The sequence below is a fragment of the Scyliorhinus canicula genome, unplaced genomic scaffold, assembly GCF_902713615.1.
Source record: "Scyliorhinus canicula unplaced genomic scaffold, sScyCan1.1, whole genome shotgun sequence".
NCBI lineage: Eukaryota > Metazoa > Chordata > Chondrichthyes > Carcharhiniformes > Scyliorhinidae > Scyliorhinus > Scyliorhinus canicula.
Genome location: NW_024055428.1, coordinates 69,237 through 84,706, shown reverse-complemented (window position 1 = coordinate 84,706; position 15,470 = coordinate 69,237).

Below are 15,470 nucleotides of genomic sequence, written 5' to 3'. Positions count from 1 at the left end.
TCTATGTGTGGACAAGACTTCAACTTATCTTCCAACCTGGAGAGACACAAGGACACGGCACCATGGAGAAACCGTGGAAATGTGGGGACTGTGGGAAAGGATTCAGTTACCCATCCCATCTCGAAACTCATCGACGCAGTCACACAGGGGAGAGGCCGTTCATCTGCTCCGTGTGTGGAAAAGATTTCATTCAGTCACAACACCTACAGTCACACCAACGTGCTCACTCCAATAAGAGACCTTTAGAATGTTCTGACTGTGGGAAGAGCTTTAAAAGCAGAAAGAACCTGATGCAACACCAACACACTCACACTGGAGAGAGGCCGTTCACCTGCTCCATGTGTGGGAAAGGATTCACTCAGTCATCCACCCTGATGAGGCACCAGCAGACTCACACTGGGAAAAGGCCATTCACCTGTTCAGTGTGCGGGAGGAGATTCATTCAGTCATCCACCCTGCTGAGGCACCAGCGGGTTCACACGGGGGAGAGGCCATTCACCTGCTCTGTGTGTGGGAAGGGATTGACTCGGTTAAGCACCCTCACTGCACATCAACGTGTTCACATTGCTAAATGATCTCTTGTTATGAATGTGAGAAGTACAAGTGAGGCTCAGACACACCAACGCACTCATGTTGGGGAGGGGCTGGTCATCTGCTCTGTGTGTGAAAAGGGTTCACTCAGTTACAGCACCTATTGTGAGACCAGTGAGTTTACATGTGATTGCAGGGGTGGGATTCTGCTGTTCATCACTTTCACTGTTTGTTTCTGCTGATGTTAAACGTCAGCCCCGTCTTGGAGGTTATTGAAATTTTAAATTAAGATATTCTCCCCGTGTCTGCATGGGTCTCACACCCACAACCCAAAGATGTGCAGGGCAGGTGGATTGGTAACGCTAAATTGCCCCTTAATTGGAACAAAAAGTATTGGGCACTTTAAATCTATTTCTTTTTAATTCTAGATGAATGTCAATTTGGTCAGTTGTTGAGCAAATACACAGTGTTATGTTCCATTTTTCTCCAATGTAAGTGGAGATTAATTGATGTCCTGTTGCCGACTGCTTTATTTTTGGGGCCTTTTCTCTTTACTAATCATTAGTTATCTGATTATCATCTGATTATTTCAGATCTCACGGGAGCAGTTACTCGCGTGGACAATTCCCAGCTCTCCATATCTTGCAGACTGATGATAATCATAATAATCTTTATTATTGTCACAAGTACGCTTACATTAACACTGCAATGAAGTTACTGTGAAAATCCCCGAGTCCCCAAACTCCAGCACCTGTTCGATTACACACAGAGAGAATTCAGAATGTCCAATTCACCTAACAGCATGTATTACGGGACTTGTGGGAGGAAACCGGAGTACCCAGAGGAAGCCCACGCAGACACGGGGAGAACGTGCAGACTCGGAACAGACAGTGACCAAAGCAGGGAATAAAACCTGGGATGCTACCGCTGTGAAGCAGCAGTGCTAACCACTGGTTTAGGGGCTGGTTTAGCTCAAGGGGCTGGTTTAGCTCACCAGGCTAAATCGCTGGCTTTTAAAGCAGGCCAAGCCGCACGGTTCGATTCCCGTACCAGCCTCCCCGGACAGGCGCCGGAATGTGGCGACTAGGGGCTTTTCACAGTAACTTATTGAAGCCTACTCGTGACAATAAGCGATTTTCATTTTTTCACTGTGGTACCATTCCACCCATGAGACTGTGTCACATTGTCAGTGTGCTCCTGTACTGCTCTGTATTTAACAGGAGTCTGCAGACTGATGAGACTCTGTTACACTGTCAGTGAGTTCCTGTACTGCTCTGTATTTAACAGGAGTCTGCAGACTGATGAGACCGTGTTACACTGTCAGTGTGCTCCTGTACTGCTCTGTATTTAACAGGAGTCTGCAGACTGATGAGACTGTGTCACACTGTCAGTGTGCTCTGTATTTAACAGGAGTCTGCAGACTGATAGGACTGTGTTACATTGTCATTGTGCTCCTGTACTGCTCTGTATTTAACAGGAGTCTGCAGACTGAGACTCTGTTACACTGTCATTGTGCTCCTGTACTGATCTCTATTGTAACAGAAAATGACTGAATCTTTGTTCCAGTTGAGCCTTTGCTGTTCTGAAATGTGGGTGAATATTACTGAGCCTCACATCCTTGCTCGTATTGCTGCAGTTGTGTAGAAAGGGGATGTGTAAAGAGCTGGTCTCTGTGTGGAGATGTGAACCTAGGAAATGGTATCTGTGTGTGTGACAGAGACACAGCCTTGTGCTCACACTCAGAACAAAGATATCCTTGTGGTGAGAGTTTGAAAGGATCAGATCACAAATGTAGTGGAAAAGTTTAATATAAATATCTCCAGTGTGGCTGCAGCTTGTTAAATCAGAGCTGAGGAAAAGGGAGCTCTGAATCCCTGTATTATCTCTGTTCCCCAGAACAAGTAACTGTACTGTGTCTCTATTATTGCAGAGCTGTTAATAAAGTCAGTAAAAGACAATCTGTTGTTGGGAGTTTGATTCTCTGGTGTCTGAAAGCAAAAGATTCAATGTTTAGAGTCAACAAGATGAACACGGAAACACAGTAGGGCCCAAAACTCCAGCTGTATATTCACAGAGAAAGTCTGTTATCAAACACCTCGAATGGACAAAACAGAGAAAGATCCCAACTGTAAAAAAACTCTCGAACCATTTGCAAATATCTTTCAAATGCTGACAGGTTCCAACTGTCAGATTCCGTTCAATTGAAATTATTGAAAGATGAGAGACTGTGTTGGAAGCAGAGCTGAGCCCACATGTACTGAGACCCCAAAGCCAGAGATCACTTACTCTGACACACCAAATCCAGGGGCCACTTACACTGAGACACCAAATCCAGGGACCACTTACACCGAGACACCAAATCCAGGGACCACTTACACTGAGACACCAAATCCAGGGACCACTTACACTGAGACACAAAATCCAGGGACGACTTACACTGAGACATCAAATCCAGGGACCACTTACACTGGCACACCGAATCCGGGGACCACTTACACTGAGACATCAAATCCAGGGACCACTTACTCTGAGACATCAAATCCAGGGACCACTTACTCTGACACACCAAATCCAGGGACCACTTACTCTGGCACACCGAATCCGGGGACCACTTGCACCGAGACACCAAATCCAGGTACTACTTACACCTAGACACCAAATCCAGGGACTACTTACACCTAGACACCAAATCCAGGGACCATTTACACCGAGATACCAAATCCAGAGACCACTTACACTGAGGCACCTAATCCAGGGACCATTTACACCGAGATACCAAATCCAGGGACCACTTACACTGAGGCACCAAATCCAGGGACCACTTACACCGAGACACCAAATCCAGGTAACATTTACATTTTGAAGTTGATGAAATGAAATGAAAATTAAAATCGCCTATTGTCATGAGTAGGCTTCAATGAAGTTACTGTGAAAAGCCCCTAGTCGCCACATTCCGGCGCCTGTCCCGGGAGGCTGGTACGGGAATCGAACCGTGCTGCTGGCCTGGCTTTAAAAGCCAGCGATTTAGCCCAGTGTGCTAAACCAGCCCCAGTTTGATTGATGGGGTTCAGATCGTTTGCAATAAATCCCCAACTTTCAATTAAATCAGGTTCTAAAAGATTTAACTATCTGACAGAATGAACACTTTAAATGGTAAATTCAAAAGATTTATGAACCATTAAAAGGTAGAAAGGTAACAAGTTTGCGGGTGGCACAGTGGTTAGCACTGTTGCCTCATGGCACCGAGGACCCGGGTTCGATCCCGGCCCCGGGTCACTGTCCATGTGGAGTTTGCACGTTCTCCCCGTGTCGGCACGGGGTCTCCACCACAACCCAAAGATGGGCCGAGTCGGTGAATTGGCCACGGTAAATTGCTCCTTAGTTGGAAAAAATAATTGGGTACTCTAAATTTTGAAAAAAGAGTAACAAGTCAGAAAGATAAAAAACTAAGTTTAATGAACAGTAATTGACAGAGATATTTATCATTAACAATTAAACAGAGTTCATCCAACTTTCCTCAGTTTATCAGGTGAAAGACATGAAGTAATAATCCCAAAATGTGGTAACCTGTTCACAAAATGGCTAATCGAAACATTTAGCTTTATCTCCTCAGCTCAGCTTTTTGAATCTCTAATTGGCCAAAGTGTCGAACAATAATTGGTTAACCTCACTGTCTGCTGATTTATAATCAACCCGACATCTACTCGTGTTTCCTGATGTCTGAATACAGAGGCCGACTGAAAACTGAGACGGTTTGAGTCAGGCCCCATTCATGCCCCAACTTGATGGAACTTGTCACTGCCAAGAGACTGGCTTGAAAAACATTATTTTACACTTCTTATGATAGTGTGCTGAAAATCATATAATAATGTATAATTATAAAATCTAAAACATTACAAACTTTGTGTTACAGGCTATCACCAGCCTTATATCTATTGATCAATGGCTTATTCTTTAACTGTCTCAGAATTGAACTAATCTGGCTGGTTTCCAATACAGCAGAAACTGGTTTTGTTTTCAAACGGTCTTTGAGATTCGTTCACAATGTCATCTTATTTCCGTGTTAGTAGAAAATGGCATTTTAACCTTTCATTTTTTTTGGGAAATGTTTTTTATTGAGTTTTCATATTTAATATCCAACAAATTTGAAATTATTAGAAAAAAACACGCAAAAATTAACATGTATATTTACAGGTAAGCAGCTTCATAATAACAACTGTGGCCGCCCCCTTTAGCCGGCATACATATTTTACATTCCCCAATATGGCCAAGGCACATGTTTATAGGCATTTATTTACAATTTGGTTTTGGGCCTTAGCTTGCCATCAGACTGTCGCTTGCGGCTTTGTCCTTCCTTTTTTTTGGAATAATTTTTATTCAAGTTTTCAACAACAAATTTGATCACAACAGAGAAAAACAGTAACCCCTCCCCTCCAATACAAAAACAATAAATTAACAAGAAAAATAAATAAGCGTAAAACCATGAGAACAAACCCCCATAACAAACCCGTAGCCCCCCCCCCCCGGCTACCTTCCCCCGATTCCCGTCCATTTTCCCCTGATTCTTGGCCACCCGACTATTCTTCCTCTTGTTCGTTGGCCACAAACATGTCCCGGAACAATTGCATGAATGGCTCCCACGTTCTGTGGAAGCCGTCGTCTGACCCTCGGATGGCGAATTTGATTTTCTCCATTTGGAGAGATTCCGAGAGGTCGGACAGCCAGTCTGCAGCTCTGGGCGGTGCTGCTGACCGCCAGCCAAACAGGCTTCTACAGTGGGCGATCAGGGAGGCAAAGGCAAGAGCGTCCGCCCTCCTCCCCAGGAATAGATCTGGCTGGTCTGAAACCCCGAAGACCGCCACTATCGGGCATGGCTCCACCCTCACCCCAACCACTTTGGACATAGCCTCGAATTTTAACCTTTCATGACAATGAATCTAAATTGAATTAACCTGAAAATAGTTGGGTTACATTAAAACGATTGGTTTCAAAACTACCAACACAGAGGAGTGAAGTGATTAGAGTTCTGTGACCAGGCTGCCTGTTCAAATGGCAATGGGGAGCCATGTAGAGTTGGCAAGAGACTCCGTGAAAGATCAATTTAGGATTGAACTGAAAGTTCATAATTTTGTGAATGAGTTCTTGTTGAGACTTTTAAAAACATCATTGATGGGATGTGGGTGTCGCTGGCTCAGTCAGCATTTATTGTCCATCCCTAATTGCCCTTGAAAAGATGGTGGTGAGCTGCCTTCCTGAGCCGCTGCAGTCCAACCATGTTAGGAAGGGAATTCCAAGATTTTAATCCAGCTGCAGTGAAGGAATGTCGATATAATTCCAGGTGGAGATGGTGAGTGACTTGGAGGTGAACTTCCAGGTGGTGGCGTTCTTGAATCAAAGGGAAACATCACAGCCAGTGCTTTCAAAAAGGGACATCACAGCCCCAAAGATCAGTGACATGTCTGAAGGTATTTAAATACCAGCCATTTATAGGATTTGTTAACATCAACAGGAGCAAACCAAATATTATCAGACTAACAATCCTAAACATGATTAACAGCAGTGAAACTATTGAATCCAAACCCTGCAGTTACTTATGAATTCGCTGGTGTGTCAGCAGGTTAGATGGCTGAGTGAATCCCTTCCCACACACGGAGCAGGTGAACGGCCTTTCCCCAGTGTGAGTACGTTGGTGTATCACTAGGTTAAAGGACTTGGTGAATCCCTTCCCACACACTGAGCAGGTGAATGGCCTCTCCCCTGTGTGAGTTCGCTGGTGTATCAGCAGGTTCGATGGGTGAGTGTATTCCTTACCACACACAGAGCAGATGAATGGTTTCTTCCCAGAGTGAACCCGTTGATGTGCAATGAGATTGGGTGAAGACCTGAACCTCTTTCCACAAGTATTGCAGCTGAACGGCCTCTCCTCGCTGTGCGTTTGCTAGTGTTCCAGCAGATGGGAGGACCGAGCGAATCCCTTTCCACATACAGAGCAGCTGAATGGTCTCTCCCCAGTGTGAACTCGCTGGTGTGCAGTGAGGTTGGACGAAGACCTGAACCTCTTTTCACAGGCGGTGCAGCTGAACGGTTTCTCTTCTGTGTGGGTTTGTTGGTGTGACTGGAAGCAGGATAACTGAGTAAATCCCCTTCCACACACAGAGCAAGTAAATGGTTTCTCTCTAGTGTGAATGCGTCGATGGTTTTCCAGCAAGGATGGATAATTGAATCCTTTACCACAATCCTCACATTTCCATGGTTTCTCCATGGTGCCGGTGTCCTTGTGTCTCTCCAGGTTGAATTATAAGTTGAAGCCTCGTCCACAGACAGAGCACATGTACAGCTTCTCCTCACTGTGGATGGTGTGATGCTTTTTCACGCTGTATGTTTGGTTAAAGTTCTTTCTGCAGTCAGTTCACTGGAACATTCTCACTCAGGTGTGTGTGTGTGTGTGTGTGTCTCGATGCTTTTCCAGTCACTAATGTTTGAAATCTTTTCCCACAGACTAGACAAACATTTTACCTTTCACTGATGATGTTCAGGTTGTAATGAATTGAGTGACTCTTTGAGAGGTCGATGAGATGTTTAGTTTGAGTTTCCTGTTGGCCAATCCTCCACTTCCAATATTCTGTAAAAGGAGTTTACAAAAGTCATCACTGTCAGCCCAGAATAGAAATTCTGAACAGACAATTCTAGTTTCTCTGGAACATTTTTCCCTCTCTTGTTCCCCCAAAGCTGTAAATCCCCGTCCCACACACTCACCCTCCTCTCTGGGCTGAAATCCAAACCCATCTCACCATCTGCACCATTTCTTTCCTCCACTCCCAGTTTTCTCCCTCCCTCTCCTCTGCCTGGGTTCAGTTCTCCAGCTCCTGTCTGCAGACTGACTATAAAACCAATGGGTCTTATTGGGGGTTTGGGGCCTCCAGCGGGTGTTTGTGAATCCTCCCCGCCCACCTGCCAGGGTTTCCTTCCTTGCCAGAGATCAGAGTCCTCATTGATTTTAGCCCCGCAGCTGCAAACCAGGGAGCTGACAATGATGGTGAAGGGTTTGCGGACCCACAAAGTGTTCCGAAATCCTCCCACCCACCGTCTGACGCTGACTCCGCTTCTCCGGGACAAACAAGCGCTGAAATCCATGTCCAGCAGCCACACTGCGCATGCTCCGCATCACAATGCCCGGGGTGATTGACGGCAGCTGCGGACCAATAGGAAGAGGGGACAGCGTTGGAGGTCCTGGCACGAGTGGCTGATCCTCCAACCAATCATCGTGAATGAGGGGCAGGGCTGATCCAGGATCTCCCTCATTGGTTGAGACGCTGCACCTTTGAGTTCTTCCCATTGGTCACGTGGGAGCGGGTTCCAAAACCTCATTTCCTGTCTGAGTGGTGTTGACCAATGGGAAGATTTGGAGGACCATATGGACTCTGGTCCTCCAACCAATCAGACTGCAGGCTTTGTGGGAATGAAGTTTGAGCTTCACACAGATTAAAACGTCTTCCTGTGTCAAACCTCTTGAGTTAAACACTTTCTTTCTACTTCTTTTCACTTCAATGGACTTTTTAAGATTCCGTTGATCCTTCTACAAAACTGTTACAACTAGCAAAACAAACATTAACTCTGTTTCGCTCACCACAGATGTGGCACGGCGGTTAGCACGACTGCATCATAGCACCAGTGACCTATAAGATCATAAGACATAGGAGCAGAATTAGGCCTCTCGGCCCATCAAATCTGCTCCTCCATTCAATCATGGCTGATGTTCTCTTATCCCCATTCTCCTGCCTTCTCCCCATAACCCCTGATCTGGGTTCAATTCCGGCCTTAGGTGACTGTGTGGGGTTTGCACAGTCTGTGTGTTCCCTCCGGGTGCTCCAGTTTTCTCCACCGTCCAAAGATATGCAGATTAGGTGGATTGGCTGCGCTAAATTGTCCCCTGGTGTCTAAAAAAAGGTTGCTGGGTTACGGGGATAAGGTGGAGGCATGGACTGAAATAGGGTGCACCTTCCGATGGCCGGTGCAGACTCGATGGCCCAAATGGCCTCCTTCTGCACTGTAAATTCTATGATTCTGTCGGATTTTCTCTCTCACAATCTGAACCGATGGGTTTGTCTGGTGGTATTTCCCTGGTACTGTCCATGTGTTTGGGTAGTTTAGGGAGCAGTTGAACTTCCTTGGTTCTCGCTGTTGTTTTTGGTTAATATGTCTGGAGTCTTTGTGTTCTTCCAGTCCGTCTCCAATTCTCCTTGCTGTCTCGGGTATATGGGTGTCGGTAGCTTGGTGTTGTGATTTGTGTTGTTCTGTTGTCTGTCTGTCTCCAGCAGGTATTGTTGTCTCTCGATAATGACTGTGCTACTACCCTAGTCTTCTGGTCTTATGAACATATTTCATTACTGTGACAGGGCAGAGACCTGTTTGAAGATTCAAACATGGGAGTTCTGGGAAAGATGGGCATGGATTTGGGAGGTGACATCATGTTCAAAGAGTTTGGACTGGAGTGGGAGGTTGAAGATGGGGCAGTAATTTGTAAGGATGGCAGGGTCAAGGGTTTGTTTTATTGAGGCGGGGGTGATGATGGCAGATTTGAAGGAGAGGGACAGTACCTGAAGAAAGAGAAATTTTGACAATATCCGTGGACACAGGGTAGTTGGCTGATCAGTAGCTCAGTGGGAATAGGGTCGATGGAGCAGGAGCTGGGTCTCATGGACAAGATGAGCTCTGAGAGGGCATATGGGAAGATGGGAAAGAAACTGGTAAAGATGTGGGTTCAGAGCTTGGGAAAGGATGAAATTTAGAGACAGTTTGGTCCGGTGGGCTCGTGGAAGGGAGGGAAGCAGCAGAGGCAGCTGATCGGATTTACTCAATCTCAGTCACAAAGTAACTCCACAAACTCCTCACACTTCTTGTTAGAGGTGAGGATGGAAGAGACAGGGGAGAGCGAGAGAACTTCAAAAGGAACTAACTTGTGTCAGAGATATTAAAAAGTTTCAACACACTGCATATTTAACACAAATCTAATTTATTTGACTTTTACACAAAATATTAGCTCCTGTAAATGGGCTGGAGTTTGGATTGGATTGGATTTGTTTATTGTCACGTGTACCGAGGTACAGTGAAAAGTATTTTTCTGCAAGCAGCTCAACAGATTATTCAGTACATGGAAGAAAAGGGAATTAAACAAAATTCAAGAAAATACATGTTTGTTATAAGCAGAAAGAGACCCAAATGAACATGGTTCAGTCCTGAATGTGAGTAACAGCAAAATCCATTCACTGTGGTTACTTGTGGCCTCGTTGGTGTCTCAGTAGGTGGTATGAAGTGGTGAATCCCTTCCCACACACCGAGCAGGTGAATGGTCTTTCCCCAGTGTGAATTCGCTGATGGTTCTGAAGGGCAGATAACTGAGTGAATCTCTTCCTACAATTGAAACAGGTGAATGGCCTCTCCCCAGTGTGAATTCGCTGATGAACAGTGAGCTGAGAGGAGTGTCTGAACCCAGTCCCGCAATTAGAGCACCTAAACGGTCTCTCGTCAGTGTGAACACGTTGATGGCTCATTAGTTCTCCAGAACTTTTATAGCACTTCCTGCAGTCTGGACATTGAAACGGTCTCTCATCAGTGTGAACTTGTTGGTGTCTCAGCAGGTTGGCTGAAATAGTAAATCCCTTCCCACACACCGAGCAGGTGAATGGTCTCTCCCTGGAGTGAACTCGCTGATGTGTGGACAAAGCGGATGACTGAGTGAATCCCTTCCCACACGTGGAGCAGGTGAATGGTCTCACTCCCATGTGAAGTCGCTGGTGTCTCAGCAGGTTCGATGAATGAGCAAATCCCTTCTCACACTTGGAGCAGGTGAATGGTCTCTCCCCAGTGTGACTGCGTCGATGTGTTTCCAGCTTGGAAGGGGAAGTGAATCCTTTCGCACAGTCCGCACATTTCCAAGGTTTCTCCTCCGTGTGACTGCTTTTGTGGCTTGTGAAGCCTGATGATTGACTGAATCCTCGTCCACACACATATGTGTACGGTTTCTCCCCACTGTGAACAATGCTTTTGCCTTCCATTTTCAAAGTACGCTGATATTCAGGATACAATAAATTGAGGACTCTGTCGGATCCTGATGTGATGCTTGTTTTGAGTTTCCAGACTTTGAAGCCTCCCCTTCGAACACCCTGTGAAACTGATTGAAAACAGAAAATAGGGAGTGAGAGGGAACCCACAAAAACACAAAGGCAGCTTGTGAAATTGAGCTGAATGAATCTGGTCATTTGTGGGGCCGGCTCTGGTAAAAAGTGACCATGAAAACTGCTGGATTGTCATAAAAACCCACCTGGCCTCTTTGGGAGGACAGAGAAAGAGGTGAAGAGGGATTTTGTATATCTCCAAGACATATTAAGAGAGTAGTTGGCAAAGCAACTTCGATGTTGAGCTTCATCAACAGTAATATTGATACAGAAACTATGCTTCTGGTGGCACTGTGGTTAGCACTGCTACCTCACAGTGCCAGGGACCCGAGTTCAATTCTGGCCTTGGTGACTGTCTGTGTGGAGTTTGCACTTTCTCCCCGTGTCTACGTGGGTTTCTACCAACAGGTTTCCTCCAACAGTCCAAAGAAGGGAAAGTTAGGTGGATTGGCCTTGATAAATTGCCCCTTAGTGTCCAGGGATATGCAGGTTAGGTGGGGCTATGGGGTTACAGGGGCAGGGTAGAGGTGTGGGCCTAGACAGGTGCCCTTTCAGAGAATCAGTGCAGACTTGATGGGCCAAATGGCCTCCTTCTGCACTGTAGGAATTCTATGGTTCTAATTCTATTCTATGAATCTTTATAAAGCTCCGGTCACCACTCTTCAGGAAGGATGGGAAGGTTCTCGGAGAAGGTGCAGAGGAGATTTGCCAGAATGGTTCCAGCAAAGGAGTTTGAGGGGAGATTTGGTTCAGGTACACAAGATTATGCCAGGTTTCAATCAGGTGGACAAAGAAAATTTGTTTCCATTCACGGATTGTACAAGTCAGGGAAATTCAGGATGGGCAATAAATGTTGGCCCAGCCAGTGACTCCCACAAATGAATAAAATCAAATCTTGGAGACTCCAGTCAATCCTGGAGAGCTGGTATCCGGTCCAGGCTCGCAGCACATGAGCCCTGCAGCACATTGTCCTCTGTAAAGATGACGGGCGGTAAAGCGAGCCTGTCACCGCTCAGCTCTCACTCTGTTCGGTGCTGTTTAAGACGGGACCGTTAACATTTTACTCAGGAGTTGAAGCCTCCACGGGGTATTTATGAAGCCTCTCGGCTCGCTCCGCAGCTACTATTGCTCCCCGGCCACCCATCGGCTCCAATCCTGAAAGTCGCTCGATTGTTTCTTTCCCGCTCCTTGCGACAGCCTGAAATGCGCATGCGCTGGTCACAGCCCGAACGGCACGTGCTCCAGTCACAGACCAAACAGCGCATGTGTGAAGAAGTTCTGTGATGAGGATAGAGCACATTCCCAGCTGCAACGCACAAATGGGTAATAATTCCACCATTGCTGATCGAAAGTATGCTTTACCAACCGATTACGATTGGTACCATTGTGCCAAGGGAACAAATGTATTAAATAAATTAATACAGCAACTAAATAGTACAGGCCCTCCATCACAGTTCTGTCTTGGCTGTGATTGACAACAGGCCAAACAAGGACAGCACAGTAGCATAGTGGTTAGCACAATTGCTTCACAGTTCCAGGGTCCCAGGTTCGATACCCAGCTTGGGTCACTGTCTGTGCGGAGTCTTCACGTTCTCCCTGTGCGTGGGTTTCCTCGGGGTGCTCCGGTTTCCTCCCACAGTCCAAAGACTTGCAGGTTAGGTGGATTGGCCGTGATAAATTGCCCTTCGTGTCCAAAACACCCTTACTGTTGGATGGGGTTACTGGGTTATGGGGACAGGGTGGAGGTGTGGGCTTGGTTTGGCTGCTCTTTCCAAGAGCCGGTGCAGACTCGATGGGCCAAATGGCCACCTTCTCCTCTGTAAAATCTATGATTCCATGACAGTGAGATGTTAACGTGTTGGGGTCTGAGCAAGTTCAGGTGAACAGTGATTTTTGTCTTCCTGGACAGAACAGTTAAACTACCCATCGCCAATAACAATGTGTTGAAATTGGATCAAATGGTTTGGGCTTTTAAAGTGTTAACCAGTGGGAAAACTGTGCCAGTGATCTCCCACTGAACTGCTCCTGAACAATTCACACCTCTTTAACCTGTGATTAACCCTCTCTCCAGGAGCAGTGATTGGACATTCAAATTATCACCTTTCATCATTGGCTGTCATCCTGTAACCGAACTCTTCACTCACCTGATGAAGGAGCTACGCTCTGAAAACTCGTGATACCAAATAAACCTGTTGTTAGGACATAGACATAGAACAGGCCGTTCGGCCCTCGATGTTGTGCCGAGCAATGATCACCCTACTCAAACCCACATATCCACCCCATACCAGTAACCCAACCCCCCTTAACCTTACTTTTTAGGACACTGGCTGGGTCACTGTCTGTGTGGAGTCTGCACGTCCTCCCTGTGTGTGCGTGGGTTTCCTCCGGGTGGTCCGGTTTCCTCCCACAGTCCAAAGATGTGCGGGTTAGGTGGATTGGCCATGCTAAATTGCCCGTAGTGTAAGGTTAATGGGGGGATTGTTGGGTTACGGGTATACGGGTTACGTGGGTTTAAGTAGGGTGATCATTGCTCGGCACAACATCGAGGGCCGAAGGGCCTGTTCTGTGCTGTACTGTTCTATGTTCTATGACACTACGGGCAATTTAGCATGGCCAATCCACCTAACCCGCACATCTTTGGACTGTGGGAGGAAACCGGAGCACCCGGAGGAAACCCACGCACACACGGGGAGGATGTGCAGACTCCACACAGACAGTGACCCAGCCGGTAATCGAACCTGGGACCCTGGAGCTGTGAAGCATTTATAGAATAGAATAGAACAGTACAGCACAGAACAGGCCCTTCGGCCCTCGATGTTGTGCCGAGCAATGATCACCCTACTTAAACCCACGTAACCCGTATCCCAACAATCCCCCCCATTAACCTTACACTACGGGCAATTTTAGAATGGCCAATCCACCTATCCCGCACATCTTTGGACTGTGGGAGGAAACCGGAGCACCCGGAGGAAACCCACGCACACACAGGGAGGACGTGCAGACTCCACACAGACAGTGACCCAGCCGGGAATTGAACCTGGGACCCTGGAGCTGTGAAGCATTGATGCTAACCACCATGCTACCGTGCTGCCCGTGTTGTCAGACTTCACCCTGAGCCCAGCCCAGCCCAGTCCAAGGCGGCATCTCCACATTCTAAACAATGGGGAACAAGCCCCTCCCACTCATTGAAACATCGCCCCGACAAAGATGAGAAATGCGCATGCGCCCTGATGCACATCCAAAAAAGATGGCGGCCGTTAACCTGAGCTGAATATGAGGAGCTGCAGCTCCGCTCGATACAAACTGAGTCCCGTAAAACTTTCCGAGGTTTGCGATTGCAACAGCTTTACAGAACGTTTCCTCCCACTCCCGCGATCTCTCGCTCTCTCCATATTGCTACTTGGCTCTTACCAATTTCAGATCTGAAGACAACCCTTCTCGATCGCCATTATCCACACTGCGCATGCTTCAATAACCGCGGGGCCCCGCCCTCATTCACTCCGATTGGTTGGAGGACAAGCCGCTCTCTGTGGGTCCTCCAATCATGCCCCTCCTCTTCCTATTGGTTCTGAGCTGCCGTCAATCAGCCCGGCATTGTGATGGTTGCAGACGGTAAGCGCGGCCACAGGCTCAGGCTGACTCGCTGATTGGTCAATAATAACATTGTTTCACATTCGGGATTTGTAAACCCCGCCCCCCGACACTGACCTCTCACCTGACACCACACAATGCCCCGGCAATGATTGACGGCAGCTCCGCAACAATAGGAGGAAAAGGGGATTGGTTGGAGGACCGAACGAGAGTGGCTGGTTCTCCAACCAATCAGTGAATGAGGGGCGGGGCTCTTGGGGTGCCGGATCTTCACACAAGAAGCAACCGCGCAGGCGCACGTTCAACTCAAACAAAGGAAGGTTCCTCTCCTCAATTTCTAACCTGGATGCATATTGATGATTTTTGTAAACAGAGATTACAGCTATCTGGCAAAAAATTAAATAGATTGGGCCTTATTTTCTTGAGAAATCAAGTCACTCAGCCATTACCTGATACAAAGCTTTAAAATAGTTGGGCTGGGGAGAGGTGGGGTTTATACTGCCACTTGTAAAGGTGTCGAAAACTAGGAGCCAGGAATAACCATGGGCGGCATGGTAGCACAGTGGTGACCACTGATTAAAGGTGCGGGATTTGCCGCTTTCACGCTTGACACAGGACAATGACAATCGCTGTTGCTTCACAGCGCCAGGGACTCAGGTTCAATTCCTGTTTGGGTCACTGTGTGCAAAGTCAGCACGTTCTCCCCATGTGGGTGTGGGTTTCCTCCGAGTGCTCTGGTTTCCTCCCACAAGTCCAGAAAGATGTCCTTGTTTGCTGAATTGGACATTCTGAATTCTCCCTCTGTGTTCCCAAACAGTTGGCGGCGTGTAGCAACTTGGTCATATAATTTACAGTGCAGAAGGAGACCATTTGGCCCATCAAGTCTGCACCGGCTCTGAAAGAGCACCCTACCCAAGGTCAACACCTCCACCCTATCCCCATAACCCAGTAACCCCACCCAACACTACGGGAAATTTTGGACACCAAGGGCAATTTATCATGGCCAATACACCTAACCTGCACATCTTTAAACTGTGGGAGGAAACCAGAGCACCCGGAGGAAACTCATGCACACACGGGGAGGATGTGCAGACTCCGCACAGACAGTGACCCAAGCCGGAATTGAACCTGGGACCCTGGAGCTGTGGAGCCATTGTGCTATCCACAATGCCA